Source organism: Bubalus kerabau, chromosome 1 (assembly GCF_029407905.1).
Source record: "Bubalus kerabau isolate K-KA32 ecotype Philippines breed swamp buffalo chromosome 1, PCC_UOA_SB_1v2, whole genome shotgun sequence".
Lineage (NCBI taxonomy): Eukaryota > Metazoa > Chordata > Mammalia > Artiodactyla > Bovidae > Bubalus > Bubalus kerabau.
In genome coordinates, this window is record NC_073624.1 from 20,758,406 (window position 1) to 20,777,964 (window position 19,559).

Genomic DNA, 19,559 nt, shown 5'->3' on the forward strand with positions numbered 1-19,559 from the left:
AGATGAAATGCTCAGATAAAGTCTGACAGCTCATAACCCAAGGATCCAAGAGGGTTTCAGCCACATCCTCCAGAGAAGCTGTGCTTTAAAGGGGCTAAGTGAGTACTTCTACATGGTTTCTCATTTCTCTAGGAGGCCACTCAGGAGCTCCTTCTGTTCCCTCTGCTGACAACAGAAAGCTAAGAGACCAACTGAGGCATATTAAGAGTATGTGAAAATGTTAGTTGCTCAGTTGTGTCCACCTCTTTGAGGCCCCATGGACTGTAACCCTCCAGGCTCCTCTGTCCGTGGAATTCTCCAGGCAACAGTAATGGAGTGGGTTATCATTCCCTTCTCCAGGGGATCTTCCCAATCCAAGGATCAGACCTCCGTCTCCTGCATTATAAGTGGAGTCTTTACTGTCTGAGCCACCAGGGAAGCCTAAAAACAAAGACGCCAAGGCAAGCTACAGTCATGTGCCATGACTCAGATTTTTAAAATCTGAGTATTTTGCGAGTATACATGAACAATCAATTCTAATTGAGCAGCTTCCATGGGAGTTGGGGAGATTTTTATAGGGGAAAGGAAGAAGCAAGAAAATTATTGGTGGGATGTATTATGTTGGTCAAAATGTTCGTTTCGGGTTTTTTTTCCGTAAGACCTTACTTATATTCTACTTGGTGGCCTTTCATCCTAATGGCCCCCTAATTTAATTAACACATGCAGATTTAGGAAGGGCTCCATGAAAGAATTGTGAGGAATAGTGGTTATCAAGCCTTAGTGCATCAAAATAATCCAATGTACATCACAACTCTTGAGCTGCTTCTTTCATTTTGGTGTGACTGGCGTGGGGATTAGAAACTGCAAATGGGGATAAGAACACCTCTAGGTGGAGGTGTTCCTAAAAGTGAGGACTTCAGACTTCTTCATACCAGTATTTCTTAAACCTGAGAGCCTGAGTCAGAATCCTCTGAAGGTGTGACTGCCAGAAAAAATGCACGATGGTTAAATAAATTTGACCTGCAATAATAATTTTAGTATATATAAAAAATTGCACTATTTGGGATAGATCATCTGTTAGTTTAACTGAAATTCAAATGTACTTTCTTTCCAAGCATCTTTCAAATGAGTACTTTGTGTTCCTGTTGTGACTGTTGTCTGTTTCGTCTTTTTCAGAAATTTCAAACGATACAATCTCATCAGGAGATTGTTTTATCTCTGATTCACCTACTGAATCTTCTGACCTACTTCTAGAATCACCTCAGTTACTTAGTGGGTAACAAAAATTTCAATAAACCTTTATACTTCTTTTTTCTTAGTTTCTCCGTTTATTTTCACACTTCAGTTTGGTCTCTCCTCTGCTGTCCCCTCCTAACTCTTGTTTCTCTGCTTTTGTTCAAGCTGTCTTCATGGAAATGCCTCCCGCGGCTTTCTCTCCTTCCTTCCCTTCTGTTTCCTTTCTCCTTTTTCCTTCTCTCCAAGCCTCCCACGGCAAAATTAAACTCTGCAAACAAGTTAGGACACTAGGGACCAGGCCACAGTATTGTGTTCCAGAAGTTTCTGTTCTGACAGTCCTTTTGCAAGAGCAAGTTCCCAGTCTGGGGAAAAGAGAGCTTCAAGAAACAATCGCTTCGCCCGAGGATCTGTTGGGGGAGTGATGGATGGTACCGCAGTTACTTAACTGCCGGAAAAGGAGGGGAGTCACTGCCAGGCAGCGGGAGGGGCGGAGGTGGCTGGGAGAAAGAGCCAGTCAGGAAGAGCCATGAAAGGGGGCGGGGAATGCGCTGCCTGTGTATGCTGCCTGCAAGACCTTTCTGCAGATACTGTGTCTTTGTGAGCTGACTGCGGAGGCCATGTGCATGCAGAATGCATGTGAATGTATGCGTTGCTTATTTCAGATCGCGGGTCTATGTGAACTGCTGACTGCAAGAAACAGGAATGTACCGTTGAAAGGATTTTGCAGTCAGAGTGCTTGTTTGTGGTTGTGTGGTATGTGTGACTGACTTTTTGCCAAATGCGCTGTTTCAGATTCCAGCTCTCAGAGTGGAGTGGAAGTCTGGCTGACTAAGCCAAGATGCAACAAAGTCAGAAGGAAATATGGGGGCAACTTGAGGTGGAAATAGAGAAGCTTGTTGCAACAAGAGAAAGAAAAAAAAAAATTGGAGAAAGGAGAAATGAATGAGAAACAGAATATAAGCACCAAAAATTCCTTACTTGGAAGAAATTTGTAAGGAAGAGAGAAGGAAAAGCAACATTCTTCCCGATGTAGGCACTATATATATATATATATATATAGTCACTATATACTATACATAGTGTACATATGTATACTATACATAGTGTATATATATATATATATATAGTCACTATATACTATACATAGTGTATAACTAAAGATACATATATATCTTTAGTTCCTCTGGTACCTTGATGAGATTATCTCCTAGTTTTTCCTCCCTTATTTCTTTCTAGACATAATTCATCTTGGCAGGTACATTACACATATATTTTGGTTACACCAGGGGATAGTTTAAAACTTAACAGTTATCCAGAACCAAACATTACCAGTTCTTAAATGAGAGATAGGGGCTTTTATTTATTTATTTTTTTGGTGCTGTTATTAGACCAGAGAGCTATTGGCTGTAATGGAAAGATGTCCAGTTTGGGGGTTTTTTGGGGGGGAGGGGCATCCCTGGATAGGCTCAAACCAAGGACATTCAGTTTTGATCAGGAATTTGTTTCATTTTAATTGTTTATAATTGTTTAGTGATTGAAATAGTTCATGAAGTCCATGATATTTCAAAAACAGGGGTGTTGAATTACAGTCTCTGCATTCCAGAAGTAGTTATTGTTATTACTATGATTATTAACAATTTGACAGGGAGTACCTACACCTGGAGTGAGGTATTCAACTTGGTCATGAGAACTTCTAGATCTCCGTGGATAAATAGCATAACTTTGAACTTGGAGGTGGGCTGGGGAGGGAAGTCTTAATTGGGACCCTATTCGTTTTGCTTTGTTGCAAACACACTACATATTTTGGATGGCTTCAAAATGGGGTCATTACGATGTCTTCCTCAGCTCTTTGCTTGCTTCATTTTTCAAACATTAGAGATTATTATAACTGTATTTCCGGTACTACTTGTCCTCCATTCATTAATATGTCTTTTATTTTATTCAGCCATCTTCTCCCTTTCTTTTCATCTGCCTTGCTCCTTCTTGTTTCTCATCATGTTTCCCTGGATTTGATTAAAATTCTCTTCACTTCTCTCCTCACCACTCTCTTCTTTATGGAAATTATTCCTTTTCAGGCTTGTCTTTTTCCTCATTCCCTTCTCTGGTGTCTTTGTCTGCAGCAGAGGGGGTCTGATGTTGATCTGAGGTAGGGAATAAGGCCTGGGAGAAAGCAGCCTGGGGGAAAAGGAGGAGGAAGCAGAGATTCAGCTGTTTCTGCCATTATCTGGTGAAAGGCAGGCTTTAAGCCTGCCTCTGTAAATTCCTCCCCTCCCGCCCCCACAGTTCCCCACCTCAAAGGGTCTCTCCACTTCTCCACCTTAAATTCCATTCCCCACCCCCCCCCCCCCACCCCCCGCCCCCCTGCCATTTCTCGGGTGACATTGCTCTCTACCAGCTCTGACTGCCAGGGACACTGACCTACTTTCTGCCCTCTCTGTCAGGCATGAACCCTGATTTGTCTAGTAAACCCTGAGTTTCTGCTAAATCCTTTTTTGCCCCAACCTATTAATGGGCCCCTTTTGAACCTCAAAGCATTTCACAATTTCCCACAAAATAGTAGTTTTTATGTTCAGCAACTGAAGTTTGAGAAGAAGCTTAATGATAAAAAATCTGTGACTTTAGCAAATCCATCTATGACAAATGAATTGGTACTTTGTTGATCACAGTAGAATCTATACATATTCAGAGAGTAACAGTAATAGTTTTTTGGTTGAATCTTTATATGTTTAATTGATGGATTCATAGATTCTTTGTGACAAATTCTAATACACACACACACCGTTATTTATCAATGGTATGTTATGTTAGAGACATAAGTCAAAATATCAGGCATTGCTATCCTAATACTACTTTAAATACTAAGTAGTAGGAGGAAACTGCTGACAAAATCAACTGTGCAGTCATTGAGGGTTTATAAGAAGTTGGTTCAGAGTATGTACTTTGATGCTTGAATTCAAATCATGGCTTTGCCACTTGCTAGCTAGTAATAGCTGTGTGAGTTTGAACAAGTTATTCAGACTCTCTGTTCCTCAGATGGTTCAGTGGTAAAGGATCCGCCACCAATGCAGGAGACACGGGTTTGATCCCTGGGTCCAGAAGATTTCCTAGAAAAGGAAATGGCAACCCACTCCAGTATTCTTGCTTGGGAAACCCCATGGACAGAGGAGCCTGGAGGGCTACAGTCCATGGGGTCCTAAAGAGTTTGACATGACTGACCAATTAAACAACAACAACAATCTTGGCCTAGCTTGTCTGTCCTAATTGTCCAGAAAACTTTTGGAAAACTAGCAGGAAGGTTTGGAACTTTCATATTAGAGATTTGCCTAGTAATTGCACTGTGTCACTCGACATAAAATTTCTTTTTCCTTTTTTCTTTCTTTCTTTTCAGTGTTTCCTCATGCTGCCAGGATGAATCCCAAATTGTTTGGGGGAGTCAGGTAGAGTTTTCTATTTAACCTAAGAGAAAAGTAAGGAAGATTAAATAAATCTAGCTTAATGATCACTACGGGTTTGAAACCCAAGAGAGCAAGAATGATTTAAAAATGAAATGAAGAAATAGATATTGTTCTGTTTCTTTGCTAATGAATGGAGCTCCCCAGTCCAACTTTTTATAATTTTATTTATTTATTTACTTATTGGGTGTACTAGGTCTTCGTTGCTGCTCAGGCTTTTCTCTAATTGCAGAGAGTGGGTGCTACTCTCTGGTTGCAGTGCGTTGGCTTCTCATTTTGGTGGCTGCTTTTGTTGCTGATGCTCTAGGGCTTCATCAGTTGTGGCTCCCAGCTCCAGAGCACAGGCTTAGTAGTTGTGGTACACATGCTTAGTTGCCCCATGCTACGTGGGATCTTCTGAGATAGGGATCGAACCTGCATCTCCTGCATTGGCAGGCAGATTTCTTTACCACTGAGCCACCAGGGAAGCCCTAGTTTAACTTTTTAAATGTGAAAAATGCAGCAACAGGACCAGAGCGATCAAGATGGTGCCAGGTCATTAGAATGATCCCAGAACTCTTTCATTCTTTCATCCATTCAATCTGTAAATATTTGTTAATCATTCAAGGTGCTACTGGTGACATTCATGGCAGATCCAACAGCTCATGTGTGGTTGGATATCATTTCTATGGTTGAAACGTCACCAAATTCAATCAGGTGACTCTCTGCCCTGAGTGGAGGGTTCTCCCCTATTTCTTTTTCCCCCTATTATTTCTTTAAAGAGAACATGCTGATACCTTTCCACATTTGCTTAGTCCATTCTCTCTTCTTCCATTCTTCCTAGATTGAGATACTACTAATAAAATTTTACTTTTATTATTTATTTATTTTTGGCTGTACTGGGTCTTTATTGCTGTTTGGGCTTTTCTCTAGTTGCAAAGAGCGGGGACTACTCTCCAGTTGCAGTAGGCGGGCTTCTCATGGCGGTGGCTTCTCTTGTTGTGGAGCATGGGTTCTAGGGTGCACGGGCTTCAGTAGTTCTGGTTCCCGGGCTCTAAAGCACGGGCTCAATAGTTGTGGCTCAGGGGCTTAGTTGCTCTGTGGCATGTGGGATCTTCCCTGCCCAGGAATCGAACCCATGTCTCGTGCATTGGCAGGCAGACTCTTTACGCACTGAGCCACCAGGGAAGCCTAGACTGAGATACTTTTAATAAACTCCAGTGGATAGAGAATCCGGAGACTGGGAAATTGCCACCAATGATGTTACCTCATTGCCTCAATTTTCTCTTCTGTTAGAAGAGACTAACAATATTTACTCAACATTACAAGGTTGCTTGGGGCTTCCATTGAGTTTATAAATGCCAAGTGCTTTAAATTAAGAATATTTTACAGATGGCTTGTTTCTTTAAGACACTATTCTCAAACTTTCCTGTGTCTAAGAATTACGTGGTAAGCTTGCAGGCTATTGGCTGATTCTATAAGCTTTGTGTTTGGCTCAAAAAAAAAAAAAATGCAGATACTCTGGCAAATTCAGAAAGTCAAAGGTGAAGGCTAAGGAATCTGCATTAAACATTCTGTGTACTCTTGTGTAGTATAGTAAAAGAGACAGTGGGCAGATACAACTAAAGGAAGGGGACAAAAAAACCTATATCGTGCTCTTTCTAAGTCTTTTTCCTTTACACTTTTTCCTTCTGTGATTCAGCCAATGTACCGTCTTTCCTGACTCTTGCCACCCCATCCTCCTTTGTGTTGGCATTGGCATTTTCTTAGCATAGTTAGAGGCGCTTAGCTTACTGTGCAGAAATGGAGTGGAGGGAAAGGAGGAGGGACGTGGGTGGAGAAAGGCTAGATCAGGGTTTAGCGATTTCTAACTGTGAAGACTGTTGTTGCCAGGCTGGTTCTAGCCGGCTGACTCTGGGAGAGGAAGCCTGAGGAGAGCTAGACTGACTGCAGCTGCTGCTACTGTTCCTTATTTGCTTGTGTACATTCTGATAGAAGACTCACTACCTTTTCTCCACCCACAAAAATCACATTAGTTATGCTACTGGTGGACACTATTTTAGGTACTGATAACAATCCTGGATTCCTTCCTGTTTATAGTTTTTTCTCTTTACTAGTTTGGGCCTTTCATTTTGATCAAATCCCAGCTGGTTTCTTTGTCTTTAACCCCAGGAGGTAAAGACATGCACCAGATGGTGGCTATGGGGTACTTAAAGATTTTTGCTTGACCTGCAGTCTCCGTGGTAGATGAGTTATGCTTTTCTGACTGATGTAACTCTACACCAGGGCAACTCGAGCAGAATCAGAGAGAACCTGGGCAACTTTGTTGGGAGATTTTGTTTCATCAAATCCTCTGTTTTATGTGCCTCCCCCATTACTGTTTTCACATTGTCCACCAAGAGCATTTTAATAAAGTCATACAGATAATTCCAGCATCTCTATTGTCTAAACCTTGGTCTTGAGAATTCCCAGAAGAGTGTTAGCAAATACTGGTGTCTGGACCCCAACCCCAGATATTCTGATGTAAGCTCCCCAGTGGTTCTATTATGTCTAAGAACAAAAATCTGGAAATGTTTTGCTTTATGAAAAGGATGTACTTTAACTTTGTCTCACATATTATTCAGGGTAGAGTTGGTCTCACAATCAAAGGGACATCAGTAAATATGTATCTTTGTACAATCACCACATGTCTGAACATTGTATAACTTCTCTTTGGTATTTGACTATTTCGGTATCAGCCATGTATAATAATAGCTAATGTGCAGTTTCTATATAGTGCATTATATTTATGTTACCTCATGAATCCTTGAGTTTCCCTGGTGGCTCAACTGGTAAAGAATCCACCTGCAATGCAGGAGATCTGGGTTCAGTCTCTGAATTGGGAAGATCCCTTGGAGAAGGGAATAGCTACCCACTCCAGTATTCTGGCCTGGAGAATTCCATGGACTGTATAGTCCATGGGGTTGCAAAGAATCAGACACGACTGAGCTACTTTCACTTTCATGAGTCCTTAAAGTTCAATGAAATAATCTTCATTTTGTTGACGAGAAAACTGAGGTGACGATCCCATGACACCAGTAAATAAAGTTAGGATTTCAAATCAGATAAATCAGATTTATCTGACTCCAGAGATGTGAGGTTACTAATAATATGGCTTCTCAAGGGATTCAACTGACCCTCTTTTGAAGAATATTAATTTATGGGTTAAAAACTAATGGTGCATGATTAAATCAAGATAAACTACATTGTTCCCGAATAGATGAGTCCTTACCTGTCCAGACATAACTACCATCAACCTATGAAACCTATAACTACTTCGAACTTATGATTGAACCTAAGAAACTGAACCTTGCTTTCCCACTATGGAAATGCTAAAAATAGTGTCATGCCACTAGCTTTGTGTTTTCTTTTTTTAAAGTTATGTATTTAATTTGGCTGCACCAGGTCTTAGGCCTGTGGGATCTAGTTCTCTGAACAGGAAAGGAAGGCAGAGTCTTAACCACTGGACCACCAGGGAAGTCTCTCACTGGTTTTGTTTTTTTAAAATATACTCCCAGGTTTGTTTTTTTGTTTCCCTGACTAGGTTACATGAAGGCAAAGTTGCTATGTTTTCTGAATTTCTTAGGATGTGTCTGGCACATAGTGATAGTGTATTGAATGATTGATAGCATTTTTTAAAAAGATAAGCAGCTAGTTAGTTACTAGTCTAATACTCCCTATCCACACTTGCACCTATACAACCTGGGTTTCCTGGATGTTCATGGCACTGTGAATTGGGATCCTCTGTTGGGCATGTCTGCAACCTTTTCTCTGTGCCAGTTTCCCTGTGTTTCTTGGGCTCACTGTGGTCATATCTCTGTGATCAAGCTTTGATTGCAAAATAATTCTCTTTCCTCTTCAGATTGAAGAGAAGTACTTTATGTTCCAGGAGATAGTATCAGAGTGGACTATATAGTAACATTTTAGTTCTGTAGACCTTTCCCCCTTTCTCTTGAAGGTAGTAGATCATATGTATTTCCCTGTTGGCTCAGTGGTAAAGAATCCACGTGCTAATGCAGGAGATGTGGGTTTGATCCCTGAGTCAGGAAGATACCCTGGAGAAGGAAATGGCAGCCCACTCCAGTATTTCTGCCTGGGAAAGCCCATGGACACAAGAGCCTGGTGGGCTACAGTCCATGGGGTCACAAAAGACTGTCATACAATTTAGCGGCTAGACAACAACAACAGGTCATATAGCACTTTTGCCCCTCTATGTGTATCTTTGATGAAAATTGTTCACTATCCTTGGTTACGCTCAGTGACATAACATATAGTAACAGCAGTACAACACCCTAAATCACGCTACATTTCTCAGTCAGGGGACTCTGGTAAATAAATAAAAAAGCAGACTGTAAAGATCGGGGAAGGAATGCTGAAAAGAATTTGTTGGCTGAGGGGACTGAGAAGCTATTGTGATCTGCAAGAAGGCTGACTTGTTAGGACACAACTGTAGCACAGCTGGGGATATCTGGGGGTAAGAAATAAGTAAGGTTATTTGGAAATGACTATCTTCCATATAACTATGGTTTATCACAGGATATTGAATATAGTTCCTTGTGCTGTATGGTAGGACGTTGTGTATCCATTCACTATAACAGTTTGTAACTTCTAATCCCAAACTTCCAAGCCATCTCTCCCCCATTTCCACTCTCTGAGGCCTGTTCTCAGTCTGTTTCTCTTTTGTAGATAAGTTACTTCATTTGTATCATATTTTAGATTCCACATATAAGTGATATCATATGGTATTGGTCTTTGGTTTAACTTCATTGAATATGGATACCCTCTAGGGTCATCCACCTTTCTACAAAGGGCACTCTTTCATTCTTTTTTATGGCTGAATAGTATTCCGTCCTACCTATACACATCTTCCTTCCCCATTCACATTTGGGTTGTTTTCAACAGATTCATATTCTTACGCTCCTTTGCAGAGGAGTTTTTGGACCTTCCTCACCAGCGTGAAATTACCAGCACCATCTTTTAAAAAATCTGTCCCTTCTCAGCCATACTGTGAAGAAACTTACTGAAGTGAACATTCCTTTTTACGCAAAGCTTGAAAATTTACAAAATGCTTTCAAGTGTATTATCACATTTCATTCTCACAGCAACCTTGGAACATACGCTGTTCAGAACAAAGCCTCAGAGAAAGTTAGGCAACTTCATTTTTCCAAGGTTTGCACTGGTTTCTAAGTGGTAGAGCTGGCTGTGCCACGCGGCCCCGCCTGCATCTTAAAACCTGCCAAAAGCCCTGAGAACATAGGATGTAGTTAAAAATTGGCCTCACACTACACAGAGGCATTGTCCTTACTCTGAACACGGAGAAGGACCTCAGAGGTATTTACGATCTTTGTCCCCAGATCTTTGCCTCCTGCCTCCGGAGTGGAGACCACCGTTCGAAGGGACTCGCGGGGACCGGGGTCCACAGGGGAGCGCGGGCGGTGGGCGGGGCCGGGCGGGAGGCGCCGAAGGGTGGACACGCACACCGCCTACCGCGTCCCCCCGGACTCGGGGGGCTCGCGTCAGGGGTGGGCTAAGTAGGGCCCGAGGAGGGGCTATGAGGGAGGGCAGGGTATGTACAACGGAAGGGATTCACCACGCGGTTTCGAGTTGGGAACAGACCTCGCCCCTCCACCGGTTTCCCTTTCTCAGTGAGGACGGTTTGGGGGCGGGTGGGGAAGGCGCGTCCTCGAAGCGCTCTCGCGCTCCCATAGCCCTCCGGGTGCGCGCGCCCACCGCCTCGCCTCGACCCCAGAGGCCGCAAGGGCTGCGAATGGGGACGGGGCGCCTGAGGGGCGGGACCCGACGCAGGTGTCAGATCCGCTCGGCCGGGTTCGACTGGCTGGCTAGCTGGCTCAGCCCCTCGCTCGCCGGCCACCGCCCCCCGGCCCGCGGCCGCGCCGCAGCAGCGTCTGGAGGGCGGGGTCGGGTGTGCGCGCGGGTCCTCGGCACGCGGGCGGGAGGTGCGCGGCGCTTGGGTCTCAGGGAGCGCGGGGCGGCCCCCGCCGGCGTCGCGCGCGCTGTGTGAGAGCGGGGTCGCGCGCGCGGGCGCGCGCACGCCAGGCAAGTGAGGGAGTGTGAAGGGAGTGTGAGGGAGAGGAGCGGCTGGGGGTGAGTGTGCGTGTGTGGGGTTGAGTGTTTGCCGGGGTGGGGGTGAGGGAGAGCCGCACCAACCGCGCGGCTGTGAGCAAGGGGGCGGGGGGTGAGTGGGCGAGGGCGTCGGGCCTGGCTGCTGGAGCCGCGGCGCCGGCGGCGGCGGCAGCGGAGAAAGGAGGCGGCTCCCGGCATCCCGACCCCCCTTCCCCTGCCCTCCTTCTCGGACTTCCAGCCCGCCCGGCCTCCCGCGCTGCCCTCATAGGCCCCCAGCCCGGCGCCGCCGGCCAAGAGCGAGGGAGGAGCCGCCCGAGCCAGGTGAGCTGGACCCTCGCGTCCCTTCCAGGGGGTCGTGGCGAGAGGTGGAGGCCCTCCCGCCCTTCGCCTCAACCCCCGCCCACCGCGGCCGAGTTGGGGCGGAACGTGCTCCGGAGGAGCGGGCCGGAGCCGGGGAGCCGCCGGGGACGGAGTCTTCTGGAGGCCGGTGGTCTCCTCAGAGCCGGGGGCGGCGGGCGTGAGGCGGACCCCGGGCCGGGAGTGCGCGCCGAAAGGGGTTGAGGATGCCGGTGCGGCAAGCTGGAGGGAGGGAGGCGGCGGCGGCTTCGGGCGCGGAGCAGTGCGGTCCCCCTCGTCGAGGGGGTGTGGTGAACCGGGAAGGCGCGGCCGAGCCGCACACGCGTGGCGCTAACCTGTCCCCGGGAGCCCGGTAATCGCTGCCTCGCCTGGTGCCATCAGACGGATTCCTGTGGTGTGAGACCGAGGCGGGCGGGGTGGTGATAGTCCTGCAGTTAATTCTGTTCTGATTTCACGTTTTTCTCCTTACGTTTTAGAAAAAGTGACAGCCATTCCCCCTTTTCCTTTTGACAGTCCTCTGGATAAGAATGGGGTGACATTTAATAATTGGTTGTCCTGATTTTTTTTTAAAGGCATTTGACCATGATGCAAATCTTTTAACCCCTCCCCCCATAAATACAAAATAGTTAAGAGGATAATAACTTCAGATTTGCCTTACTAATTTGTCCTCATCTCTGGTAGCAGATTTGTTTTATCCCCCGTATGTGTGTGAATAGAGATGAGGCGTTGATTCTCTTCTGGGAGTGGGATTTTTGTACTAACCGTGCTCCATGTAACCTCCTTGTAAATTCTTTCATTGTGCTGTTTTCCCATTAATTACCAGACTTGTTCCCACATCTTTGTGGAGTTGGGTTAGATTTGAAATCTGTATGGAAACTGGGCAGCCTAATATGGAAGGTTTTCTTTTTGTGGGCTTGATAGGTTGATTATGTTTATGGACGACTTAACTTTTAACTAACCATTAAAATGTAAATATTATTTATTTTAAACCTCACTTTGATAACATCGGATAGTGTCAAGGTCGTTGAAAAATCTGTTGATTGTCCAAACACTTTAAAATATTCATTTGGATTAAAAACAGCCTCTGAAATTTCAGTCATGGAGAGTCACCATTCATTTTCTAACTTTCGGAATGAAAGGCTCTCATATAGTTGTAAGGTAGTTATAGTTTAAATTTCTTTTATATTGTTTGGTTGGTGTGTCAAAGGGGAGGAGGCCTATTCTGTTTTGACGTGATCTTTTGTTTATTCCATTCTGTCTTGGCTAACTATTAGTTTCCTTCTTTCGTGTCATGGATTTAGTTGTTCATTTGGCAACATGGCTGATGTTTTTCTCGCTCTGTCTGCCTTATTTTCTCTCACCTTCTCTTATCCTTACCCCCAGATGTTGGAGTCTCCTTGTTGGGGAGGTGGGCAGTGTGTGATTCTGAGAACCAAGAAGGGGAACAGCAAATTCAGTCTTCTGTTCAGTAACATTCAGAATCCTCTACTTAGTCAAGAGCCAGTTTTCTCATCCTGCCTTTCTCTCTGCAGGGGGTAAGGAGCTGTTAAAATCAAACTTCAAGACTTGTGGCTACCAGCTAAAATTCCACTGATCTTAGTTTCTGGTTATGATATCCATGCGTGCTCAGCTGTGTTCAGCTCTTTGCTGCGACCTCATGGACTGCAGCCCGCCAGACCCCTCTGTCCGTGGGATTCTCCAGTCAAGAACACTGGAGTAGGTTGCCATTTTCCACTCCATGGGATCTTTCTGACCCAGGGATCGAACCTGGGAAGCCCAATTCCTGGTTGGATAAGTTAATCATTTCTCCTGTTTCATCTTGAATATGATGGCACGTAGGGATGGAGGGGAGAGGAACAACAAGAAATTGTCCTTTTTTTTTTTCCCTTTTCCCTTCTCATTCTGTCCGCTTTTGCTCACCAGAGGGAAATTACTAGCAGTATGTTATAAATATTCTAACACTTCTTAGCCATATTGTAAAGAAAATTCTAAAGTGAAGGTTCATTTTTTCCTCTAAACACCAACCAAGCTTAGTGCATTACTTTTTTGGGACCCAAGATGAAACATACCTTTCAAATTATCTTCCAATTCTTACTTTCCCGTATTTGTAGTCACCTGGAATTTGCTACTGGATAAGTTACTAGAGTGATTTCAAGTCCTCTCTCCTCCCTCTGAGCTGAAGGACTGAACACTGGGCCAGGTCAGGGGAATGGAACAGAGCAGAATTAATTGTTCCACACTTTGGGACATAACACTTTCCTCTGGGAGGCAGACAGAAAGCTAAATATAGAAAATGGGTGGAGAAAGAACTTCTGTACCCATGAACAACCCACGAAGAGAGAGAAAATTGAGTTTTATTGTATGTTGTTTGCTTATAGCTGTTTTCTCAGTGGGGGAGTACATAAGTGATGTAGATTTGTAGAGACTTTATATGTAGATTTGTAGAGACTTCAAAAACTGGTTAGTTTTTGAAGAGTGCTCTCTGCAAGTGGGATTATCATAAGCATTTGAGAAAAGAACCTTTAGAAACGTTATTTAATTGAGGGTGTAGATTATGATAAGGACAATGAAAAAAGTAGTATTATTCAATGTTAGCTGTACTGGCATGTGCAGTTGTTTCAAGAGAGGTTGAATAGGGGAGATTAGGCGCAGAGGTTGGGTAAATTGTCTTTCAGTACTTGGGAATTTTCCTGCTTGTCATATTTTTAGGGTCATTAAGAAATAATACCTTCAAAAATATCTGTATAATATATACTTTAGATTTATGTGCCGTACATATCTGTGTAAATGTTCAGCTTGCAGAAAAGGACTGATTTTCTGGCTTCATCGTAACTGATGCCATGGTGTTAGTTTCAGTATTTTCTTTTCCAGTGTTTTTTCCCTTTCAAAATTGGCTTGGAGGACAAAAGCCACAGAGCTAGCCAGCTCTACTCCCTTAGAGTCTGGTCTGCATGGAACCCTGCTTATATCTGCTTATATCTTTTTTCCTCTCCTTTCTGACCCTAACCCTAGCCCCTACTTTAATTGTTAACAAAAGTAATTATTTCAATATCAGTTGTATAACAAGGATGGGAAGTAGCAGTAGGTTTGGGTTGTTTGTTTCTTATGAGAAACTGAAAACTTAAATTTCTAAGTTGCATTTAGATATTATATGGCAGTTTACTTGGTGTTAGTGTTTAATATTGAAAATAGCTATGTTTTTTTCATCTCCAGTTATACTTCAGTAAAACAAACTTCTTTAAAGTAACTCCCTCTTAACCCTGTCCTTTCTGAGGTTTTATGCTTCCCACTGGGGATATTAGTAGAGAATAAAATAGATGGGGATTCTGTCCTCATAAAGTGTATAGTTTAATTTCATTGTTCTCTGTCCTTTGCCCTGTCAGTCACTTTTCTCTTCAATGTCTTGAGGAGTCTACTCTATCTGTGAATTGATGAATTAGCAGAACAAATTTGTGTGAATATTGTTATGCCAGTTTTTTTACTACTTTTCTTTCAAAAGTTACAGCGCGCCACAAAATGTGATAGAAACAAACAAACAAACAAAAACGGCCCCTTAAATGTTTTTTTCCCATTCATCTTCTTAACAGTCCTCCTTTCTTTCTGTCTCTCTCTCTTAACCACTTCTAATACTAGCTCTTACCTTCATGTTATTAGAAATACAAAGGTAGAGCATGGATTGGCTGTATAAGATCAGACCTGTTCTGTCTTACTGCTCTGCTGTCCTGTATTGGCATTATTTCAGTCTTTTGATACTTTTATCAGAAAACTGCATCTTGAAAATACATGTGAGTTTGCCCAATTATAGCAGCATTGGAATTCTTCCCTGATGTTTTTTTCAGTTGTTAGCTTATTCCTTTGACATGTGATGTAATTAACCATATCCATAAAGTCTTCTTGAATATAATAACAGTTTCCTAATTGTTTTTTTCAGCATAGTGTCCAGAAAGAAAATTTGGAAAGAAGGCCCAACATTTAACATGTTAAATATGATGAACTTTGAACTGTACTGTGCATTGCATCTCAGGAAACTTTGGAAATTTTGTGCCACGTCCAGAGATACTCTGATGTAACATTTCTCTGTTAAGTGAAATCATTAGAAATGTTATTTGGATTCCAGAGAAAACATAGGTTTTCTTTATACCACAAAGTATTTTAGGAATTTTAGTAACTAACCTACAGATTATTTAAAGGTAGCATTTCAGGCCCTTTAATTGGGAATGTGTGAACATTTGCATGTTAATTTGTCCATGACAATTTTTTCTTTTTCCAGTTTTCTTTTTATGGTATAGTATACACCTAAATTTGACCATCTTAACAGTTTAGTGGTATTCAGTATACACATATTTTGCAACCACCACCATGGCCATCTCCAGAATTCTTTTCTTTGTCCTGCATTATTGACAACCTGTACCCATAAAACATTTAACTCCCCAATCTCTCAGTGCCCCAGCCATTAACAACCATCATTATGCTTTCTGTCTCTGTGAGTTTGAGTACTCTAGTACTGGAGCATAAGATTCATTCATGTTAAGCATGTAACAGAATCTGATGTCTTTAAAAGGCATTGTGTGTATACTGCATTTTTATTTATTCATCTGGCATAAAGGTGGCTTGCATCCACCTTTGAGCTCTTGTGAATAATGCTGCATGTGTGTACAAATACCTCTTTAAGACTCAGCTTTCAGTTCTTTTGGGTATATACCTAAAAGTGGAATTCCTGGATTGTGTGTTGATTCTATTTTTAATTTTTTGAGGAACTGCCATACTGTTTTCCATAGCAGCTGCACTATTTAACATTCCCACCAGCAGTTTGCAAGGCTTCCAGTTTCTCCACATCCTCCCCAACACTTGTTATTTTCTGTTGTTATTGTTCTTTTTTTCTTTTTGATAGTAACCATCCCGTGTGTGAGGTAGTTTCATGTTTTTATTTGCATTTTCCTAGTGCTTAGTCATACTGAACACTTTTTCTTATTCATGACATTTTAACATCAGGTCATTTTTAGTTCTCTGAGGGCTGAGACTTCATTTCTTACCATGATTTTCAGTGTCTTCAGATAAAGTGCATAGTAGACACTCATTAATTAAATGTATTATGCAATTGAATGTTTAGTTTTGTATATTTAGTAGTTTATCTTTTTTGACTATAAAGGAATCCCCAGATATCTTTGACATAAGTTAAACTTATTTCTTCCTCATGAAAAAGAGATAGTAAACAGTTTAAGGCTATAGCACTGTGCAGTCAAGGTCTTGTAACATGTAAGCTGTGCTTTTTACTCCAAATGGATGTTAGAGATACATAACAACCATGGAGCAAGGATCAAGGAAGAGTACATCCCTTTAGTATGCTTCCTGGAAGTTGGAGTGCAGTACTTTGACTCAGTGCTTTGATCATATTTAGTTGTGAGAAAACCTAGGGAATACAAATAAAGGTTCTTAGTCCTATGGCACTTTGCTCAGCTAAATATCAGATACATTATTGCTGAGGAGTAAGTAGATAGTGGATATTGGGAAGCAAGTGGCAGTCTCTGCTCTTGAATATGTAGAATTTGAGGTGACTCTGGGCTCTTCCTCTTTCTAATTTAGACAAGTGACCTCTCTGCTAGTTTAGCTTCACCTGCCAAATGATAATAATAACGTGTCATGAGGATGATTGTGAGGATTAAATGAGAAGATACAAATAAACTGTCTTAACATTGTATTTGGTATATGTAATCACTCAAGTGAATTTATTTTCTTTATTTAAATTCCCTTTGATATCTTTAAGTATCAAAATAGTTCAGAGAAATTAAAAAACTTGAATCCTAGTCTTGGATCTGCTATTGTGATATCTTGGGCAGGTTGTTCCTTTAAGATGGGATATGTTATGTCTGTGTTTCTCACGTAATTATGTACGAACTAAATGACATTCACATAATTGTATGCAGATTAAATAACAAAATATAGGGACTTCCCTGGCAGTCCAGTGGTTAAGACTTAACCTTCCAGTGTAGGGGTATATGTTTGATCCCTGGTGGAGAAGCTAAGCTCCCACATGTCTCTCCACCAAAAGACCAAAACATAAAACAGAAGCAATATTGTAGCAAATTTTCAATAAAGACTAAAAATAGTCCACAACAACAACAACAGAAATCTTAAAAAAAAAAAAAAGGCAAAGTGGGAAATGTTTTGTGAACTATAAATGGAGAATGTTTTTAACCCCACTTGTATGCATTGTTTTGCTTTTGTCTTGCATATGTATAAAGAAGGGAATTTATAGATGCTTGTTTATATATTCCAAAGTGTTGCCTTTCTTTATTACCTTCATTGTTTTCTGTTTCTGTGTAGACACTGTTTTACTGTTTTTCTTATGTCTTTTGACAGAGGGTCCCTATTGAGTCTGTAGAGAAAAATGGCTATCCTCTCAATTTTTCACCCCCAAATCATGTATATACTTTTTTTAAAAAGGGGTATTACAAATTAAAGAGCTATATGGAGAGAGTGTGAATGAATATGTCATATAAAATTTGGAAAATAGCTATTTGCTCTGTTTTTGAGGTATACGCTTTCAGGAATAATGAGGGGACTGTCATACTTTTCTTTTCTATCACTGTAGTCTTTGATTAATACCTAACCTCCTGCTCCTGCTTTCAAAGCATTTCAGTCTACCTTCAAGTTAATGTGCTAATGAAAATGGTGTCCAAACAGTGATATTATTGTTAAAGTGGCATCTTAACTAAAGGATGAGATTGTAGAGGAAGTATCTCTACAAGTTTCAAAGGGACAGTCGTTTTGTGGGTAATGGGGTAACAGGCGTATTTCAGAAAACTATATTTATTCATTGATTTGGTTTCCCTGGGTCTTAGTTGCGAAAGATGGCATCTTTAGTTGTGGCATGTGGGATTTAGTTCCTTGACCAGAGATTGAATCTGTGCCCCCTGCGTGGGGAGCACAGAGTCTTAGCCATTGGACCACCAGGGAAGCCCCCAGGTCTAACACTACTAATTGATTGTTTGAGATTCTTCTGAGATTTTCATTTTATCATTCATTTTCGTTTGTGGTTGTTGTCCAGTCTCTTGAGTCGTGTCTGCCCTGAACTGCAGCACCAGTCTTCACTATCCTGGAGTTTGCTGAAATTCATGTCTGTTGTGTTGGTGATGCGATCTGACCATCTCATCCTCTACCGCCCTCTTCTCCTTTTGCCTTCAATCCTTCCCATCATCAGGATCTTTTCCAATGAGTTGGCTCTTTGCATCAGGGTAATCAAGTATTGGAGATTCAGCATTAGCATCAGTCCTTCCAATGAATATTCAGGGTTGATTTTCTTTAGGATGGACTGGTTTGATCTCCTTGCTGTCCAAGGAACTCTCAAGAGTCTTCTCCAGCACCATAATTTGAGAGCATCAGTTCTTTGGTGCTCAGCCTTCTTTATGCTCCAACTTTCACATCCATACACGAATACTGAAAAGACCACAGTTTTGACTATTCGGACCTTTGTCAGCAAAGTGATGTCTCCGCTTTTTAATATGCCATCTAGGTTAGTTATAGCTTTTCTTCCAAGAAGCAAGCATCTTTCAATTTCATGGCTGCAGTCACCATCAGTTCAGTTCAGTCATTCAGTCGTGTCTGACTCTTTGTGACCCCATGCACTGCAGCATGCCAGGCCTTCCTGTACATCACCAACTCCTGGAGTTTTTTCAAACTCATGTCCATTGAGTCGGTGATGCTGTCCAACCATCTCATCCTCTGTCCTCCCTTTCTCCTCACTCCTTCAATCTTTCCCAGCATCAGGGTCTTTTCAGATGAGTCAGTTCTTGCCATCAGGTGGCCAAAGTATTGGAGTTTCAGCTTCAGCATCAGTCCTTCCAGTGAATATTCAGGACTGATTTCCTTTAGGATGGACTTGTTGGATCTCCTTGCAGTCCAGGGGACTCTCAAGAGACTTCTCCAACACCACAGTTCAGAAGCATAAAGTCTTCAGTGCTCAGCTTTTTTTATAGTCCAAGTCTTACATCCATACATGTCTATTGAAAAAACCATAGCTTTGACTAGACAGACCTTTGTTGGCAAAGTAATGTCTCTGCTTTTTAATATGCTGTCTAGGTTGGTCATAACTTTTCTTCCAAGGAGCAAGTGTCTTTTAATTTCATGGCTGCAGTCACCATCTGCAGTGATTTTGGAGCCCAGAAAAATAAAGTCGGTCACTGTTTCCATGTTTCCCCATCTATTTGCCATGAAGTGATGGGACCAGATGCCATGATCTTGGTTTTCTGCATGTTGAATTTTCAGCCACCTTTTTCACTCTCCTCTTTGACTTTCATCAAGAGGCTCTTTAGTTCTTCGCTTTCTGCCATAAGGGTGGTGTCATCTGCATATCTGAGGTTATTGATATTTCTCCCAGCAATCTTGATTCCAGTTTGTGCTTCCTTCAGCCCAGTGTTGTTCCATGTCCAGTTC

The 19,559-nt window shown here is 42.3% G+C and overlaps 1 protein-coding gene and 1 long non-coding RNA gene across 13 annotated transcripts in view; both read left to right on the plus strand.

Annotated features, from left to right (window-relative positions):
* RIMKLB (ribosomal modification protein rimK like family member B) overlaps nt 1–19,559 on the plus strand; it is a 134,727-nt gene that overhangs the window by 76,885 nt on the left and 38,283 nt on the right. Inside the window, exon 1 of one of the 12 annotated variants that reach the window (XM_055570079.1) lies at nt 10,624–10,742. The exons of 10 other annotated variants lie outside the window; for them this stretch is intronic. The gene's annotated coding sequence lies outside the window, so the exon portion shown is untranslated. Of the gene's footprint in view, nt 1–10,623; nt 10,743–10,939; nt 11,091–19,559 lie in introns of those variants that run through there. One more of the 12 variants, XM_055570074.1, reaches the window with a different exon arrangement.
* LOC129644587 (uncharacterized) lies at nt 11,552–17,597 on the plus strand. The gene is made up of 2 exons (XR_008710858.1): nt 11,552–12,842; nt 15,058–17,597. It is a non-coding gene; the product is annotated as an uncharacterized LOC129644587 (long non-coding RNA).